This window comes from Quercus suber, unplaced genomic scaffold, assembly GCF_002906115.3.
Source record: "Quercus suber isolate HL8 unplaced genomic scaffold, Cork oak 2.0 scaffold_278, whole genome shotgun sequence".
Lineage (NCBI taxonomy): Eukaryota > Viridiplantae > Streptophyta > Magnoliopsida > Fagales > Fagaceae > Quercus > Quercus suber.
Genome location: NW_027069734.1, coordinates 165,764 through 181,672, shown reverse-complemented (window position 1 = coordinate 181,672; position 15,909 = coordinate 165,764). Strand labels below are relative to the sequence as shown.

The following is a 15,909-nucleotide window of genomic DNA, read 5'->3' as shown; positions in this document are numbered from 1 at the left end:
TGCAGCAACCACAAAACCTTCATGGTCACGAATGATAACGCCAATACCAATCATGCCAAGTTGAGCGAAGACAGCGGCGTCCACATTCACCTTATACCACGGAAAGACAGGTGGGGCCCAGTGATTGTTTGTGGCGTCCTTGAACAGCGTGGGCTGAAGGTGGGCATCCTGGTACTCCATAAGCAAAAAACGAGCTTTGGTCATTATCTCATGAGGTGGTTGGCGGGTGGCTCCATGTCGTGTCTTGTTTATGCTAAACCATATACTCCATGCTGTAGTAACAATAAGCTCAAGAATGTCTGTACCCACATGTTTAGTGAAAACCAAATGCCAAAGAAAATCCATGAAATCTCTGTAGCTGATGCCATGTTTATCAAAAGGGATATCAAAGAGTTTCCATGTTTCTTTTGCAATATGGCAATCCCAAAAAAGGTGTCCAGTAGTTTCTGGGACTAGGCCACATGCTTCACAAATGGGGTTATCAAGGATGTGGCGATGGCATAGATTTGCTTTCGTAGGTAGGATATTTTGGCAGACTCGCCAAGTGAAGAGCTTTATTTTGTTTGGTATATGGAGGTTCCAGATCATTCGCCAGAAGCTGCTTCGGCTTGTGCTGTGGGAGGTCTCAATAGTATAAGAGCTTTGGGTCATGGATAGCGCCACCTTGTAGGCACTGTTGACTGTGAAACTCCCTTTAGGTGTGTAGGCCCATACTAGTTTGTCTTTCAGTTTATGGCGACTTAGAGGAATGCCGAGGATGGAGTTGACATCGTCAAGTAGGAAGGTTTGTGTGATCAGTGGAACATCCCAATCACTAGAGTCCGGGTTGATAAGGGAGCTAACCTTCAAGTCCAACGGCAGTGAAGCTGGTGGTGATATCACTCGGAAGGTCGATGGTTGTGGTATCCAGTGGTCAGTCCAGATGCCAATGGATGTACCATCCCCCACTTGCCACCGGCATCCCACTTTCACTACCGGTAGGGCTGAGAAGATGCTGCGCCATGCGTATGAGGGTTTGGAGCCCAGTTCTGCATTTAAGAAGTCTGTGCTTGGGAAATAACGGGCCTTCATTACCCTGTAGACCAGTGATTGATAATATTTTTGTAACCGCCATCCTTGTTTGGCCAATAAGGCTAGGTTAAATGTTTTTAGGTCTCAAAAGCCCAGCCCACCCTTCTCTTTGGGGGCGCACATTTTTTCCCAGCTAAGCCACGCCATTTTATTTCTACCATCTTTTTGGCCCCACCAAAACTTTCAAATCATTCTAGTCAAGTCATCACAGAGAGCATCAAGGAGCTTGAAGACACTCATAGTGTATGTAGGGATAGCTTGTGCTACCGCCTTGATAAGCACTTCCTTACCTGCTTGAGATAACATCTTCTCCTTCCACCCTGAAAGTTTGTTGTCAAGCTTCTCCTTTAGAGCTCTGAAAGTGTTTTGTTTTGATCTTCCCACTAGTGAAGATAACCCCAGATAAGTTTCATGCTGTCGAATGACCTCTACCCCAAAGCGATTTTTGATGGCTTCCTAAATGTCTGGCAGAGTATTCCGGCTAAAGAAGAGGGCAGTCTTTTCCCTATTAAGTTGTTGGCCTGAAGCTTTTTCATATATATCCAAAAGTTGCTCCAGATGGCTGCATTGTTCTGTGGTTGCTTGGCAAAAAATGATGCTGTCATCAGCAAAGAATAAGTGGGAGATCCGTGGGCCATGTGCACTAGTAGAAACCCCCTGAAGATGACCCTGTGCTGAAGATTGGTGTAGAAGTGCTGACAGTCCCTCTGCACAAAAGAGAAATAAGAAAGGAGAAATGGGGTCCCCTTGCCTCAAAACCCACGTAGGGATAATGTGGCCTCGGGGTTTACCATTTATCCTGACAGAGTATGTAACAGAGGTAATACATTGCATCATAAGATTTACCCATCTCTCATTGAAACCCATATTCTGCATAATTTGTTTTAAGCAACCCCATTAAACACGATCAAAAGCTTTGCTCATATCTAGTTTCAAAGCCATCTCACAAACTTTACCCCTAGTTTTTTGGTTTAGGTGGTGCATAATTTCAAAAGCAACAAGAACATTATCAGTGATGAGGCGATCAGACATAAATGCACTCTGATTTTCACTAATAATAGATGGCAGGAAATGCTTCAGTCTATTAGTAATGACTTTGGATGTAAGCCTAGAGATGACATTACAAAGACTTATTGGCTGATACTGAGTTATTTTTGTAGGGTTTTTGACTTTTGGGATGAGTACAATGTGTGTTTCATTGAAATTTGGAGGCACACTGCCTAAGTTCAAAAAGTCTAGAACAGTTTTTGTGACACACTCACCCGTAAGAGACCAAAAGTGTTGAAAGAAAAGATGAGGCATACCATCAGGTCCAGGAGATTTTTTTGGATGCATCTGTTTGAGAGCTCTGTGAACCTCATCCGCTGTAAAAGGTTGAGTCAAAAACTTATTCATGTCTTTTGTTACCAGTGGTTGAATAGCATCAACAAGCAATGAAGTATCAGTAGGGCCATTGGAGCAGAAAATATTGTTAAAGTATTCCAGAATAATGGTCTCTGTAGTGTGATCATCCTCCTGCCACCTCCTAGTTGAATCACAGATACCTTGAATGGAGTTTCTGTTTTTTTGGCTAGATGCTTTTTGATGGAAAAACGTAGTATTACGATCACCATTAGTAATCCACAGGTTTCGTGATCTTTGGTGCCACATGGTGTTCTCAATGTCAAGCCAACGGTTCAAAGCAGCTCGAACTTCATATATTTTAGCACTATTTCGGATGGGGTGCTGTTCAAGGAGTTGAAGCTTCTTATCAAGTCTTTCAATCTGCTTTCCTACATGACCAAAATCATTTTTGTTCCATCTTGTCAAAAGTTCACAGTAACTGGCAAGGCAGTTCGTGATAGGAACACCATCCGGTTTGTACAGCCCTTCGTACCAAGCATCTTGGAACACCTCAGCACATCGTGGGTCCTGAAGCCACATGGCTTCAAAGCGGAACAGAGGTCGAGCACCAAGCTTACGTGGTCTGGGGCGTTGCAAGTGGACAGAGATTAAAGAGTGGTCTGAGGTGGACATGGCGACGTGGTGGACAGTGGAGCATGGGAAGAGTGACCTCCACGCATTGTTTGCGAGTGCTCTATCAAGACGAATATGAATGCGTCCTTCAGTGGGATGGTTTCTAGACCAGGTGAAAGGGGAGCCAACGTAGCCAAAATCAATAAGGTTACATAGATGAATGGTTCTGCGGAAGCGATCCATCTGACGAGCTGGACGAAGACAACCTCCAGCTTTCTCAGACTGGCTTGTGATTTCATTAAAATCACTGACACAAAGCCCAGGAAGATGATTGGATCGGCTAAGAGACTCAAGGAGAGTCCATGTTTCCTCACGTTTACTTGTTTCAGGATGGCCATAGAAGCCTATCAGCCTCCAGCAGAGTCCTGTGGTGGCACAAAACACATGAGCATCAATAAACCAACGTGAGAAGTTCTGTACATGTACCTTAGTATCAGGTTTTCACAAAAGAGCTAAGCCGCCACTCAAGCCATCACTAGAGACCACCAAGCCTTGATTATAATCCCAGTGCTGCTTTTTAGCGTTCAACTGATCTGTAGAAAGCTTTGTCTCCATCAAGAAGACACAGAGGGGACCTTGTTTTCTGAATGCTCTCTTGAGAGCGTTAACTGTTCGGGGGTTCCCAAGTCCTCGACAGTTCCAATTCAGGATATTCATTGGACCAGATGGTGCTGCCAAGCAGCCACCGCCGATCCCAGGTTGTCCGCCATAATCTTTCCCAAGCTTTTCACTTCCTCGTCTAACTTCTGTTTTTTATCCAAAGAAGAGTCATGCATGGTATACATATCCTCAGTTTTATGTTTTGGCCCAGTACTTAGCAAGGTGGTGGGCTTTGTGTCCAGTACTAGTTTGGGAGGCCCAATTCTTTTCCATGTTCCTCAGGCTGGGTTCAGGACATTTTTTGGCCCACTAGAGTGCACGTGCTCCAGATTCAACACGTGTTTGGTTTGGGTGTCAGTCAAGCAGGAGGTACTAACATGTACTGCGGGAATGACAGGGTGTACGAGGTTTGGAGAGCATGGCGCAAATGGGTTCGCAGAATCCATACCTGCCTTAAGTGGGGTGGTTGACTGTGAAGTGTTTGGAAAATTTTTCAAATCATTGTCAATCTCCGTGATATGCACGTTGAAAAGATTTGAATCTGCCAAATTTTCCAGATTAGTTGGAGAATGTAGCGTAACTGATTCCGGGTTTGTGGGGATAGCCATATCGGTGCGAGTAGGCTTCGAAACCGATGCTTCTGTACCCGCCGCCGTCTCGGAAGCTTGTTCTGTGGTTGGAGATGGCTTTTGACGAGGAGGGCAGGGTGGGCCACGAGGAGCATTGATATTTGGTTTGTTGTTGCAGTTGACAACTTGTGGTTGTTGAAGATTGGTCGTGGAGGCTCGCAGCCAAGCCCTGTACTGTTGGTCATCAAATTCAGCGTGCTGCCGCTATCAGTCCATAGTGAGCAGTCTTTTTCGTCATGGTTGAGGTGCCTGCACCAATAGCAGAAAATCGGTAGTCGTTCGTACTGGAAGGACACCCATTGAGGTTCCATCTCACCAACGTTCACCATTCTTCCTCTACACAGGGGTTGGTTGATATTGAGAGTGATACGGACTCTGAGGTAACGGCCACGACATTCACCAGTGGGCGATGCATCAATCTGTTCAACAGTGCCCAACGTTCGGCCCATGGCTTCCGCGATGGCTTTGTTCATTCACTGGAGGGGAAGGTTGTGAATTTGGACCCAAAAGGATGCTTGCTCAAAAGTTGCGTCGTCCACCGATTCCTCACCTTTGGGGTTATATAGACCAATCAAGTATTTATCGAAAGACCAAGGCCCCTGCAAAAGAATCTTCTATGGATCAGCGTCATTGTCGAAGAGAATCAGAGCTATATTTGAACCCAGATCGCGAACCTCAAAGGTTTGGACGGTGCACCACACGCTTCGTAGAGTTCTAGTAAGTGCTTCCAGATTTACTCTACGTTTGGTGAAGAGTCTGGCAACAAGGACTCTGCTGTTGCTCTCTACGACAAGGGGAAGGGCGACGGTATCGTGCTCCTTCGCCTTGAGGGACAGTCGTTCCCACTTGGTTGCAAGGTCTTCCATTCGCAGAGCACGCAGCAAGGTTGGTATATGGTATGGAGTGAAGTGTTATGAGGAAAAAACTAGGAGAAAAAAACCGAGTTTCCACCACGGGAAAAAGAAGCTCTATTCAAGGAATAAAGGCATGGGTTTCATTGACCTAGGCCCCTCTAGAGAGACCTACGTGAGAAAAAGCTAAAAGCTGTTCGTTACTTATTTATGATTATTAGTTATGTTTTCTTTAATTGAACAAACTTATTTGATTGATCTTTCCAGTATTTATTGCTAAAAAAACAAATTGACCGCTTAAACTTCTAGTTATGTTTAGTTAGGGTAAAATGAAAAAGGACAGAAAAGGGGAGGAAAAATAGGAGTTTTTCATTGATTGGTTGATGAGAGGAAGTGGAGGGGGACGGAAAATGGGGCGGGTGATTTTTTCCTGGGCCCACAAACTTCAATCCCCCACCTCCCCCCCCAATTCGAGAGAAAAGTAGTGTGAAAATGTGAACAATAAATGGATTTATTATTTTGCCATTTGAAACCCATTTGACCAAACATTGAAGGTAATAAGAAATTAAATTTTTTTCTATCATTTCACTTTTTTTATTTTCTCATTGTTTCCATCTACCAAACACACAAGGTAGGAATATTAGGAATTATTCTAATGTAGCTTCCTTAAAAAGAGAAATTAATTAAGAACTTGCATCGGAATGACCTAAATTAGAGATTGGGAGGAGATGGCTTTTCCACTCTTAACTTGTTTTTACTTTTTACAACTGGTCCACAAAGTTTGTCTAGAGAAATTTGTGGAATTGAACTTCAAAATCTATGTTCCTAATCCTATAGCCTAGGAGCGTATCAATTGGCAGTTAGAAGTTAGAACCCTGTTCTTGAGTCTTCAATTTTTTTTTTTCGGCTGAATTGTTCTAGAGTCATTTATAGGTTGAAGGTGTTTGATCTCTGATGCATTACTATTTCACGAATACTGCTAGTGCTAGTGCTAGTGCTAGCTGTTAACACTATTCTAGAGTTCATAGAACTCTTTTCCCTGTTAAAATTTGGAAATTTTAAGAAGAGGATATCATCGTAATTGTCACAAATCCTGTACTAGGATTGTATATAGTAATTTTTAGTTTTTAGCTTTTACGGTTTTACCTCTCCTTGAACAAGCTTCTCATCTTTGTTAGGTTAACTGGCTGTGTTCATTTAGCATAAATAAGTCTGTGAAGTGTGAACTATTAAGCATATTGAATCAACTCCATTTGGTTAGCTATGACTATTTTTTAACATTAACTAAATTAGCATAAGCCATTATAGCCAAATAGCATGTACATTATATAGTCAAGGTGAACTAGTATATGCACTTTTTCCTTCGAGAGTGTGATGTTAGTTCAAATTATAGACTATTATTGCCTTTGATCGTCTAAAATCATTGGTGTCCTAGGTGGTGGTGTTGTCAAATTATGACTTGGCTCACCTGGGTGTTTGTAGCTCTTCATCACCGTTTAAGCTTTTCAGGCGTTGATTCTTTAACAAGTAGAAGAGTTATTATAGTTACACTCAAGTAAGATAGCCACAACTAGTTGCCCATCCACCCTCTATCCCAAATTTGGGAGTGTTGTTTTATGACTTATGAGGGAAGATAAATAAATAAATAAAGGAATGAGAATGGAATGGATTCAATGGAATGAAATTGTTGCCTTTTGTCCAATTGCTTTGTTCTCGTCAATAATAGAGGAAAGATTACATTTTTTTTACTTTTATTTCTTTAAAATACATATAAAAACAATATAATGAACACAATGCTGCAATTTATTATTCCTTTCGTCTTACCTTTTTATTTATTTATTAAACTTTAAAACATAAATATTTAAAAAAAAAAAAAAAACCCCTCAGTGGTACCAAAGAATAATGATGAGTATATATCAATAAATCCAAAAAGAAGAAATGAAACGAAAAAATTTATATTAATTATATGAATTTATGATCTTATTGTTGTAATTTGCATTCTAAATAACACTGTTAATTCTTTTAAACTTTCGTTATTTTATTTAATTGAAATTTACCACGTGAGCATATGTGTTAGGTGATAATTAGTTACTGTGCATCTGTTTTGGCTTATGTCATACCTACATGATCATTTTTGTTGTCCAATAAAAATGATGAAAGTCTAATAGAATGATAGTTGAGTTATTTTAAATATCATGAGTTTTTTTTTTTTTTTTTTTATTTTTTTTTTAATCATAATTCATTATGGTACAAGTGGAAAAACATTTGACAACCCAGGTGATGATTATAATGTGAGCCTCCTTTTTTTTTTTTTTCCCCTTAAAAAAATTTCACTAATGGTAATGGAGAAAAAAAAAAAAAAAAAAAAAGAACAAAGTAATCACAAAGAAAAGCATATTTGAGAGGAAAAAAAAAGGAAGTATTTTACTTAACAACAAGCATTGAAGGGAAGAAGTGAAGAACCTTGTACACACAACAAGACGAAAAAAACCTTCAAACGCTTTTAGAATAAGAGATCTTCTTTTCCATAGGAGAAAATGAGAATTCATATCTCCATTGCCTATTATTCAAAGACACTACTTTCATTTGATAAGTAATAAGTAATTATTTTGTTTGGGTGGTTCCCTCTTTATTCTATTCAATTTTTACTCCAATTGGTTATATTTGTGAAAAAACAAGAGAAGCTAATTCATGTTTTTTATCTTACAATTTTTAATAAAATTATTCAGTACATTCAGTGTATTATATATACACATTTCTCATATAAGGTGAATCTCATTCGTGGGTTTCATATATAGGATCTACCTTTATATGTTACAAAAAAATAAAAAAAAATAAAAATTTATATAACAATGACACTTTTTTTAATTTTTTTTTTTGGCAGAACAATGACACTTAATAAGTTAATATATGAAATAATTTATACTTTTCCTAATACAAGCTTTTGCTCAATTTGCTTGAGGTGATAAATTGTGGTTGAACAAATATTTTTCTCAAGTGGTACATCACTAATATAAATAAGAGATAAAATATATTTTTTACTCTAACATCATCCGTTTGATCTCGGCTTGCTGTGTATCATCCTTTTAACGGTCAAGATTTTCCCAATCTACCTGAAAATCCACGACATAAACCCTGGCTATAAAACCCAGGCACATTTCTGTGTTAAACACCATTCGTTAACACACGGTTCTGGGTTTTCTTGAATGCTGGCTTTAGGTGAGAATGTCTTTGTCTTAAACCTTGATTCTTAATTTTTTTTTTTTTTTTTTATCCTCCCATTGTGTTGGAAATGAAGTTTATGAGATATTAATTGCTCCAGGGATGAATTTCAATATTATTTTTCCTATATCGTTCCAATTCCTGAAAGCTTTATCAGTTAAAGTTTAAAGCTTTGCATGTGGAACAGAAGGGACAGCTGAGGAGCTTTGAATCCACAAACCCATTAGCTTAGAATTTGATTTCCATGGTTTTCTTTTGGCATTCTATTAAAAAAAGTAGTTTGTTTTGGTTGTTGCTGGTGATTGGCAATATGGGTATGGTTTAAGATTTCTCATTTTAGTTTAGGAATTTCAGAAGCTATTATGTTGCTTGTATTAATTAGCTTTTTTGGTTGTTGGTGCCAATGGGAAATCAGGGTATGGTTTAAAAAAAAAATTAGGCTAAATATTCTTTTGGTCTTAAAATTAAAAAAAAAAAAAAAAAAAAAGTTTCTATATTTTAACTTTCCTTTCACTCTTATTAAGTTCTAATTTTCAGTAACAATATAAAGCCTTGATATTTCAGGTTAATAGAATACTACAGTATTTGTCTCTAAGATATGGTGTAGGTTCTAATTTTGTCCCTAAAATATGTATTCTGAACAAAACAATTTCAAGGAAATGGACCATGGGACGAAATGAATGGCAATACAACTTTTTTTATTTTAGTGATGAAGATAGAACATGTACTATATATATATATATATATATTTCCTTTCTTTTAGGTGTAGGAATAGCAGAAACTACAATGGTGGAAAACTGCTCAGGTAATTCTCCAAGTACCCAGAACTATTAGGGTAACCTTTGAAGATTTTAACTGGATTCTTAATGGCATAAACTAGCATAATGCTTGAGTTCTCTTTCTCTTTTGATTGGTAAGTCATACAAGCACTTTATTTGTAGGTTCCCAAGAATTTGTCTTCCACCCAATCTTGTGGGGGAGGAAGTACCATTTGAGCCAGGCTTTGTCGGCTAGCAATAGCATAGAAGAGTTTGCTTTATCTTTATTATTTGCTCAGGTGATGTTCAGTTTGAAATTTTTTTTGGCAATTTTCTCAGGTGGTGTTTGTGGTTCAAATTCAGATTTTCGTTAAGGTGGTTGGTGTGTGTGTGTGTGTGTGTGCGCGCGCGCTTAACTTGACATAAACCATTCCCATGCTTTATTCTGTTACAAATATGGCAACGATGAGCCTGGGGGAGAATTTGCATATGCTAATACCTCCGTTGATGAAGAAACACTAGGACTGCTAATTGCAAAACATTAACATTTGATTAATGAATTGCTTCTAATGAAGGGCAAAGACTAATCCATCTTATTTCTTGTATGGCCATTATGGCTGGGCAAATTATTTGGTTTCTATGCTACTTCTAGAAACTCTTACAGAAGGTATTCAATTAGTTCAATGGTAAACATGTTTTCTAATTATTCAAATCATGTTAGTTTTCTTGCATATGGTTGTGAGGTGGAGAGAAAAAATGAAGAGAAAGGTCTACTTAGTTGCTCATTAAAAATTGGTTTGGGACCATTTAGTTTGTCGGCTTTAGGAGCCAGCATTCTTTATCTAGTTTATGGGCTACAAGGTGTTCACTCAAAATACCTTATGTATATCTCTCTATAAGTGGATAGATGTGAAATTTAATTAGCAAAGTAATTGTGAATACATAAGTAGTTTCCTCAAACATCCTCCATTATAGTATCTCATTGGCTTATTAAGATCATATAGTGTTTTCTCAACTATTATTTCTTGGGGTTTGCTTTGGGGCTAGAAGGTGCTCGCTCATAACAATTTTATGTATGTGTCTGTATACGCACAAAAAAAGTGGAACTCAACTAGCTAAGTAATTGTGAATGCATTACTAGTTTCCTCAGACATCCTCCCCGATAGTAGCTCATTGCACACGAAGATCTAGTAATATTTATGAACTATTATTTCCTTGGCAGGTTCTCTTCGATCAAGAGAGCATTACTGTCTAGCGTGGTACGAACAACGAACTTTTTAAGTATTTGGAAAGCCTTGTTGGAAATATGTACCTTGACTGGTTTCTGCTGCCACTTGGTTTGCCAAGTTGGTTGGTATTGTTTGCACTATATTCATGAGTCATTGACAAATGCAGATTTGTCTTCAATATTGTCATTGCTACAATTGTATGGTCAGACTCAGACATATGACCATCCTTTGTATGCTATTTCATAGAGTTGAAGGTTTCTACCTTTTCCAATGGATACATTCTTTGGGCAGCATCTCTGTTTAAAGTCATGCCCTTGTCAGAAATGACTTCATCCGATGGTGAGAATTAATTACATAATTTCATTCAAGTACAGTATATGCCATAAGCAATATGCTGGCCTTAATCTTGTTTATTGGTTTTAGTCTTTTGACCTTCTTTGTGGCTATAATTTTTATCCTTGCAGTATGTACAAACATATATCTGTTTCTTCTTGATTGTGGCTGAACAAATCTGGATAAATATAGGCTGGATGAATAAGGAACCCTTCCAAAGTATGATCCTAGAAGGCTTTTGTGTAAGATTATTGATTTGGAACTTGCATTGTGTGTGGTTAATCATTACCTTGCACTCAAGAGGATTGTTATCAATCCATCCCTCAAGAGTTTGGTGGACATAACAGATGCGGAGGAAAGATCACAGCTGGTTGTCTGGAAATGTTCCTACAGGTGTTAAGTTGGTTGGTAGTACCATCTTCTATTCCATTTTTTCTCACCAATGAACTATTAAAGGTAAAATTTCAGACATTCTTGTCACAGTCCTCACTATTCAATGAGAAATTTGGCCTTGTGATTAAAAAAAAGTCAAGTTTGTGTGTGTGAAATAATGCCGTTAAATTCTATTGCTGTTTTGGGAGTAATACAAACTCTCATTCGGAATTGAGTTCAAGTTGGTGGTGTTGTGTTCATAGATTGTTAATTTCTGTTGACAGTTAAAGTCCGAGTACCAAAACCACTGGATTTATAGTTTAGCGGTTCTCTCTCCTTTATAAAAAGGGGTGTGTGAGGCTTAATCGATACTGTATTGGTGAGAAAGAGAGGAGTTCCACGTATTTTAGAAGGACTCAATGACATTTGTCCTAAATTATATCATGTAAGAAACTGTGTGAAATAGTTATCTAAAGCAATGACATTGTTGTCTTTAAAACAACCAAGTAGAAGAGCTACTACAAATCTTGAAGTCTTTTGTGAGGATACGTGGGAGGCTAAACTTGCTATGCAGAATATAGGAATGCAGAATACTATGTTTTTGGCATCATATAGAACATAAATAGCGGTCAGGCCTTAGTGCAATGGCAAATGCTTTCCACCAAAAGCGATAGGTTGCAGGTTCGAGTCCAGGAATCAGCCTCTCTAAAAAGTTGAGGGTAACGTTGCCTACTATGAATTCTCCCAAATCCTACAAAAGTGGGAGTTTTGTGCAGTAGATATGACCTTTTTTTATATAAACGCTTAAAATAGATTTGGTCCAAGGCCTTTTATGTATGTTAATGGGAAACCGCAGGTTCAGTGCTTAGTAATGTTCATAATGCAAGCTTTTATATTCAACAGCAGGCTTCAAGTACAAAGGATCCGGTTATATGGAGTTTTGGTCATATGAATCAATCAAAACTGGGTGTGGCTGTGTTTGTAAAAAGGCCTGAAAGGTTTGAAACTTTGATATCAGTGCATTTCTGAGTGTCTTTTTATGTGTTATTGGCAGTAGTTGGATGATGGAGTTGAAGTTAGTTTGCTGCCTTGCTGTGGTGTGAATGCTTGGGCTCAGTTTTGCTGAAAGCAATCAAAACTCTTCTTCTTAAGGACTTTGTCTTGAGTGATTATACAATTGATATATATATATATATATATATCCAGGTGCCCATTGCTTGAGATTTTGTTTAATAGGCTTAAGTTTTTTTTTTGAGAAACTAATAGGCTTAAGTTAGCTATTCTCCATGTGCTGTTAACTAGTAGCAGATAATGTATAAGTAGCTCTAGTGCTGAACATATACTGTACTGATTCATTTATCTCATTTGATCAATATACAGAACTTCTATTCTTCTCAATAATAATAATAAATAAAAAACACAGAACTTCTAATCCTGAACGGGTTGGATCTGCTGTTGAAAGCCTGCAGGAAGAATTTGGGGAGCAGAATGTTGAGTACCTCCTCAATAACTATATTAGTTGCATTTGCACAAAGAAATCTGAAAACATCTCCATCACATGAAGAACAAGTATTGTACATGTGCAAAAGGTTGAAGTCGCCTGGAAGCCATGTTTAATGCGTGCACAAGATGACAAATAGACATCGCAAGTGGAATAGATAGCAAGTTATTTTGATGTATATATTTTTTAACAGAAAGAAGTTACATTGCTAAGATACATACATTTTTTCTCTATCTACACGGTTGAAGTAATTATAACTCTGGGTGGTTAAAAAGGCCTGAAAGGTTTGAAACTTTGATATCAGTGCATTTCTGAGTGTCTTTTTATGTGTTATTGGCAGTAGTTGGATGATGGAGTTGAAGTTAGTTTGCTGCCTTGCTGTGGTGTGAATGCTTGGGCTCAGTTTTGCTGAAAGCAATCAAAACTCTTCTTCTTAAGGACTTTGTCTTGAGTGATTATACAATTGATATATATATATATATATATATCTTCTTAAGTGCACATTGTCTTGAGTGATTATACAATTGATATATATAGACATATAGATATATATATATCCAGGTGCCCATTGCTTGAGATTTTAACTAATAGGCTTAAGTTAGCTATTCTCCATGTGCTGTTAACTAGTAGCAGATAATGTATAAGTAGCTCTAGTGCTGAACATATACTGTACTGATTCATTTATCTCATTTGATCAATATACAGAACTTCTATTCTTCTCAATAATAATAATAATAATAATAATAATAATAAATAAATAAACAAACACAGAACTTCTAATCCTGAACGGGTTGGATCTGCTGTTGAAAGCCTGCAGGAAGAATTTGGGGAGCAGAATGTTGAGTACCTCCTCAATAACTATATTAGTTGCATTTGCACAAAGAAATCTGAAAACATCTCCATCACATGAAGAACAAGTATTGTACATGTGCAAAAGGTTGAAGTCGCCTGGAAGCCATGTTTAATGCGTGCACAAGATGACAAATAGACATCGCAAGTGGAATAGATAGCAAGTTATTTTGATGTATATATTTTTTAACAGAAAGAAGTTACATTGCTAAGATACATACATTTTTTCTCTATCTACACGGTTGAAGTAATTATAACTCTGGGTGGATTTTTAATGTTCCGGTAAGATAGATTTCACTTTTCTTTACAAGGATTTAATATCATTTTTTTATTTTTTTTTTCCATAGTTTGGATTAATGAATATTTTTAGACAGGGTAATTATTAAGTACTCTCAAAGTACTATAAAGTACTGTAAATGCACACTTTCCTTTTTTCTATAATTTTGGATTTCACCAATTAAATTTTCGGTGGGATTCACAATTCATGTGAGCGGATGAAGTACACATTTATGATACTCTCTAAATATTCAATAATTTTCCTTAAATGACCTACTCTTATAGCATTTGTTTTATTTCATCCTCCATTTTATCTTTATGAGGAATGAAAAGGAGCACTTTTAGTCAATTTATTCAATGAAACTTTTAGTTTAAAATCTTTAAAAGATCAATGACAAAAAAAGGAGTTAAAAAAAAAAAAAAAATCTAAAAAACAATATAAACTATAGACCATTCATGTGTACAGTTGCTGAGGGATGAAGCTAGTGATTATGCCTATCAATAAATTCAGTCATCACATATTTGATGCTATCTTGATTTAGTGTAAATAACCATATGGGCTTCACATCCATATCCGATATCTTGTTTCTGCCCAAAGCTTTTTAGTTTTAAGATCTTGGTTGTGCTCTGAACTCCCTCCTTAATGCACACAAATTTCCTCGAAGTAACTTTTCCATATTTTTTTGTGCATCTATTCATGCACTCTTTTCTAATACTATAACCTTCCCTTCTTCCATACTCATTATAAAAATTGTAGGCAATCTCAACTTATTCAAACTCCATGGCTTTTGATGGTGAAATTTCCATGAGCACGCTAGGAATAACATTTTCTTCCATTGAGTCATCCCTTGGTTATTAAGACCGGCTGGTTTAAAACTAGGGCCGACCCTTCCACTGGGCCAATTTGGCAATTAACTAAGGCCCCCAAGTGGAAAGAGTGGCCCCAAAATTTTAGAAAATAAGGGGTAGCAGGGGAAAAAAATTTAGTTTCAGATGAATTAAAAGTATCTGGCACATCATTTTAACCAAAAAACAAAAATTTTAGTATATCTGGTTAAACATTAGTTCTAAACAAAATCAATTGTCCAAAATTAACATTATTATCCTCTAGACAAACCAAAAATCAACAAGATAAACTCCAAATCCGGTCTAAGAGATTAACCACAAAACAATTACAAATCAAAACAAATAAAAAACTTCAAATCTCTAAAATTTTTATTGTTTCCTTTGCTTCTTTCTCTCAGCTCTTGCTCTCTGCCTCTCTCATTCTTTCTCTGATTCTCTCCGTTGTTGCTGGTTGCCTAGCTAAATCATCCGATCACATCTGATGATTCTGATCTGAAAACTCTGGTTTTCTAAACTGAGACTGAGGAGTGAACCAGAACTGCCGACTGCCTTTCTTTTTTTCTTTTTTTTTTGATGCAAATGCGTTTTGATTGATTCTACAGGTTTTGACTTTTGAGGTATCAAGAATAAAGGCTTGGCTTTCTCTTCATTTTATTTGTTAAGATAATAAGATTGGGCCTGTTTTGTTTATTTTGAGTTATGGCTGGCTGGACGTTTCACGTTTGGGCCTTCAATTATTTTTCTTTGGGTAAAATATCATTTTCGTCCCTAAACTATCACAAAAGTTCGTTTTTCGTCCCTAAACTTTCTAAAGTTCGTTTTTCGTCCCTGAACTATTACAAAAGTTCGTTTTTCGTCCCTAAACTTTCAAAAGTTCTATTTTCGTCCCTAAACTTTTCCAAACGTATTGATTTTCGTCCCTCTGTCTGACGGAGTGCTGACGTGGCTTTGACAGTGTACTGATGTGAGAGGGACGAAAATCAATACATTTGGAAAAGTTAAGGGACAAAAATAGAACTTTTGAAAGTTTAGGGACGAAAAACGAACTTTTGTGATAGTTCAGGGACGAAAAACGAACTTTTGTGATAGTTTAGGGACGAAAATGATATTTTACCCTTTTTCTTTTGTTTTTTTTAAAGCATGCGTTTATTTTTTTGGGTTATAGGTGTTGTAGGGACTCAATTTAGATTTGACCCTGAGTATTAATGGGTTTTCAGCCCAACAAGCCCAAACAATAAATTTGTAGAGAGTGGGTTAAAGGTTTAGGCGTTGGCTGTCGATCACCAAACATGAACCCCATTCTTCTATTAAAAAATACTTAGAACTTTTTTACAATTTGGGGGGATGCTCCTCAGC

The 15,909-nt window shown here is 37.3% G+C and overlaps 1 long non-coding RNA gene across 6 annotated transcripts; it reads left to right on the top strand.

Moving 5' to 3' along the window:
* Window positions 1–8,104: 8,104 nt before the first annotated feature.
* On the top strand, window positions 8,105–12,842 carry LOC136071010 (uncharacterized). Of its 6 annotated transcripts, none has more exons than XR_010632304.1 (3): window positions 8,163–8,386; window positions 8,490–12,317; window positions 12,348–12,842. It is a non-coding gene; the product is annotated as an uncharacterized LOC136071010 (long non-coding RNA). The 6 variants fall into 6 exon arrangements; XR_010632305.1 differs by having other exon boundaries at window positions 8,167–9,194; window positions 9,331–12,317; XR_010632307.1 differs by having other exon boundaries at window positions 8,174–9,446; window positions 10,370–12,317.
* The last annotated feature ends 3,067 nt before the right edge of the window (window positions 12,843–15,909 follow it).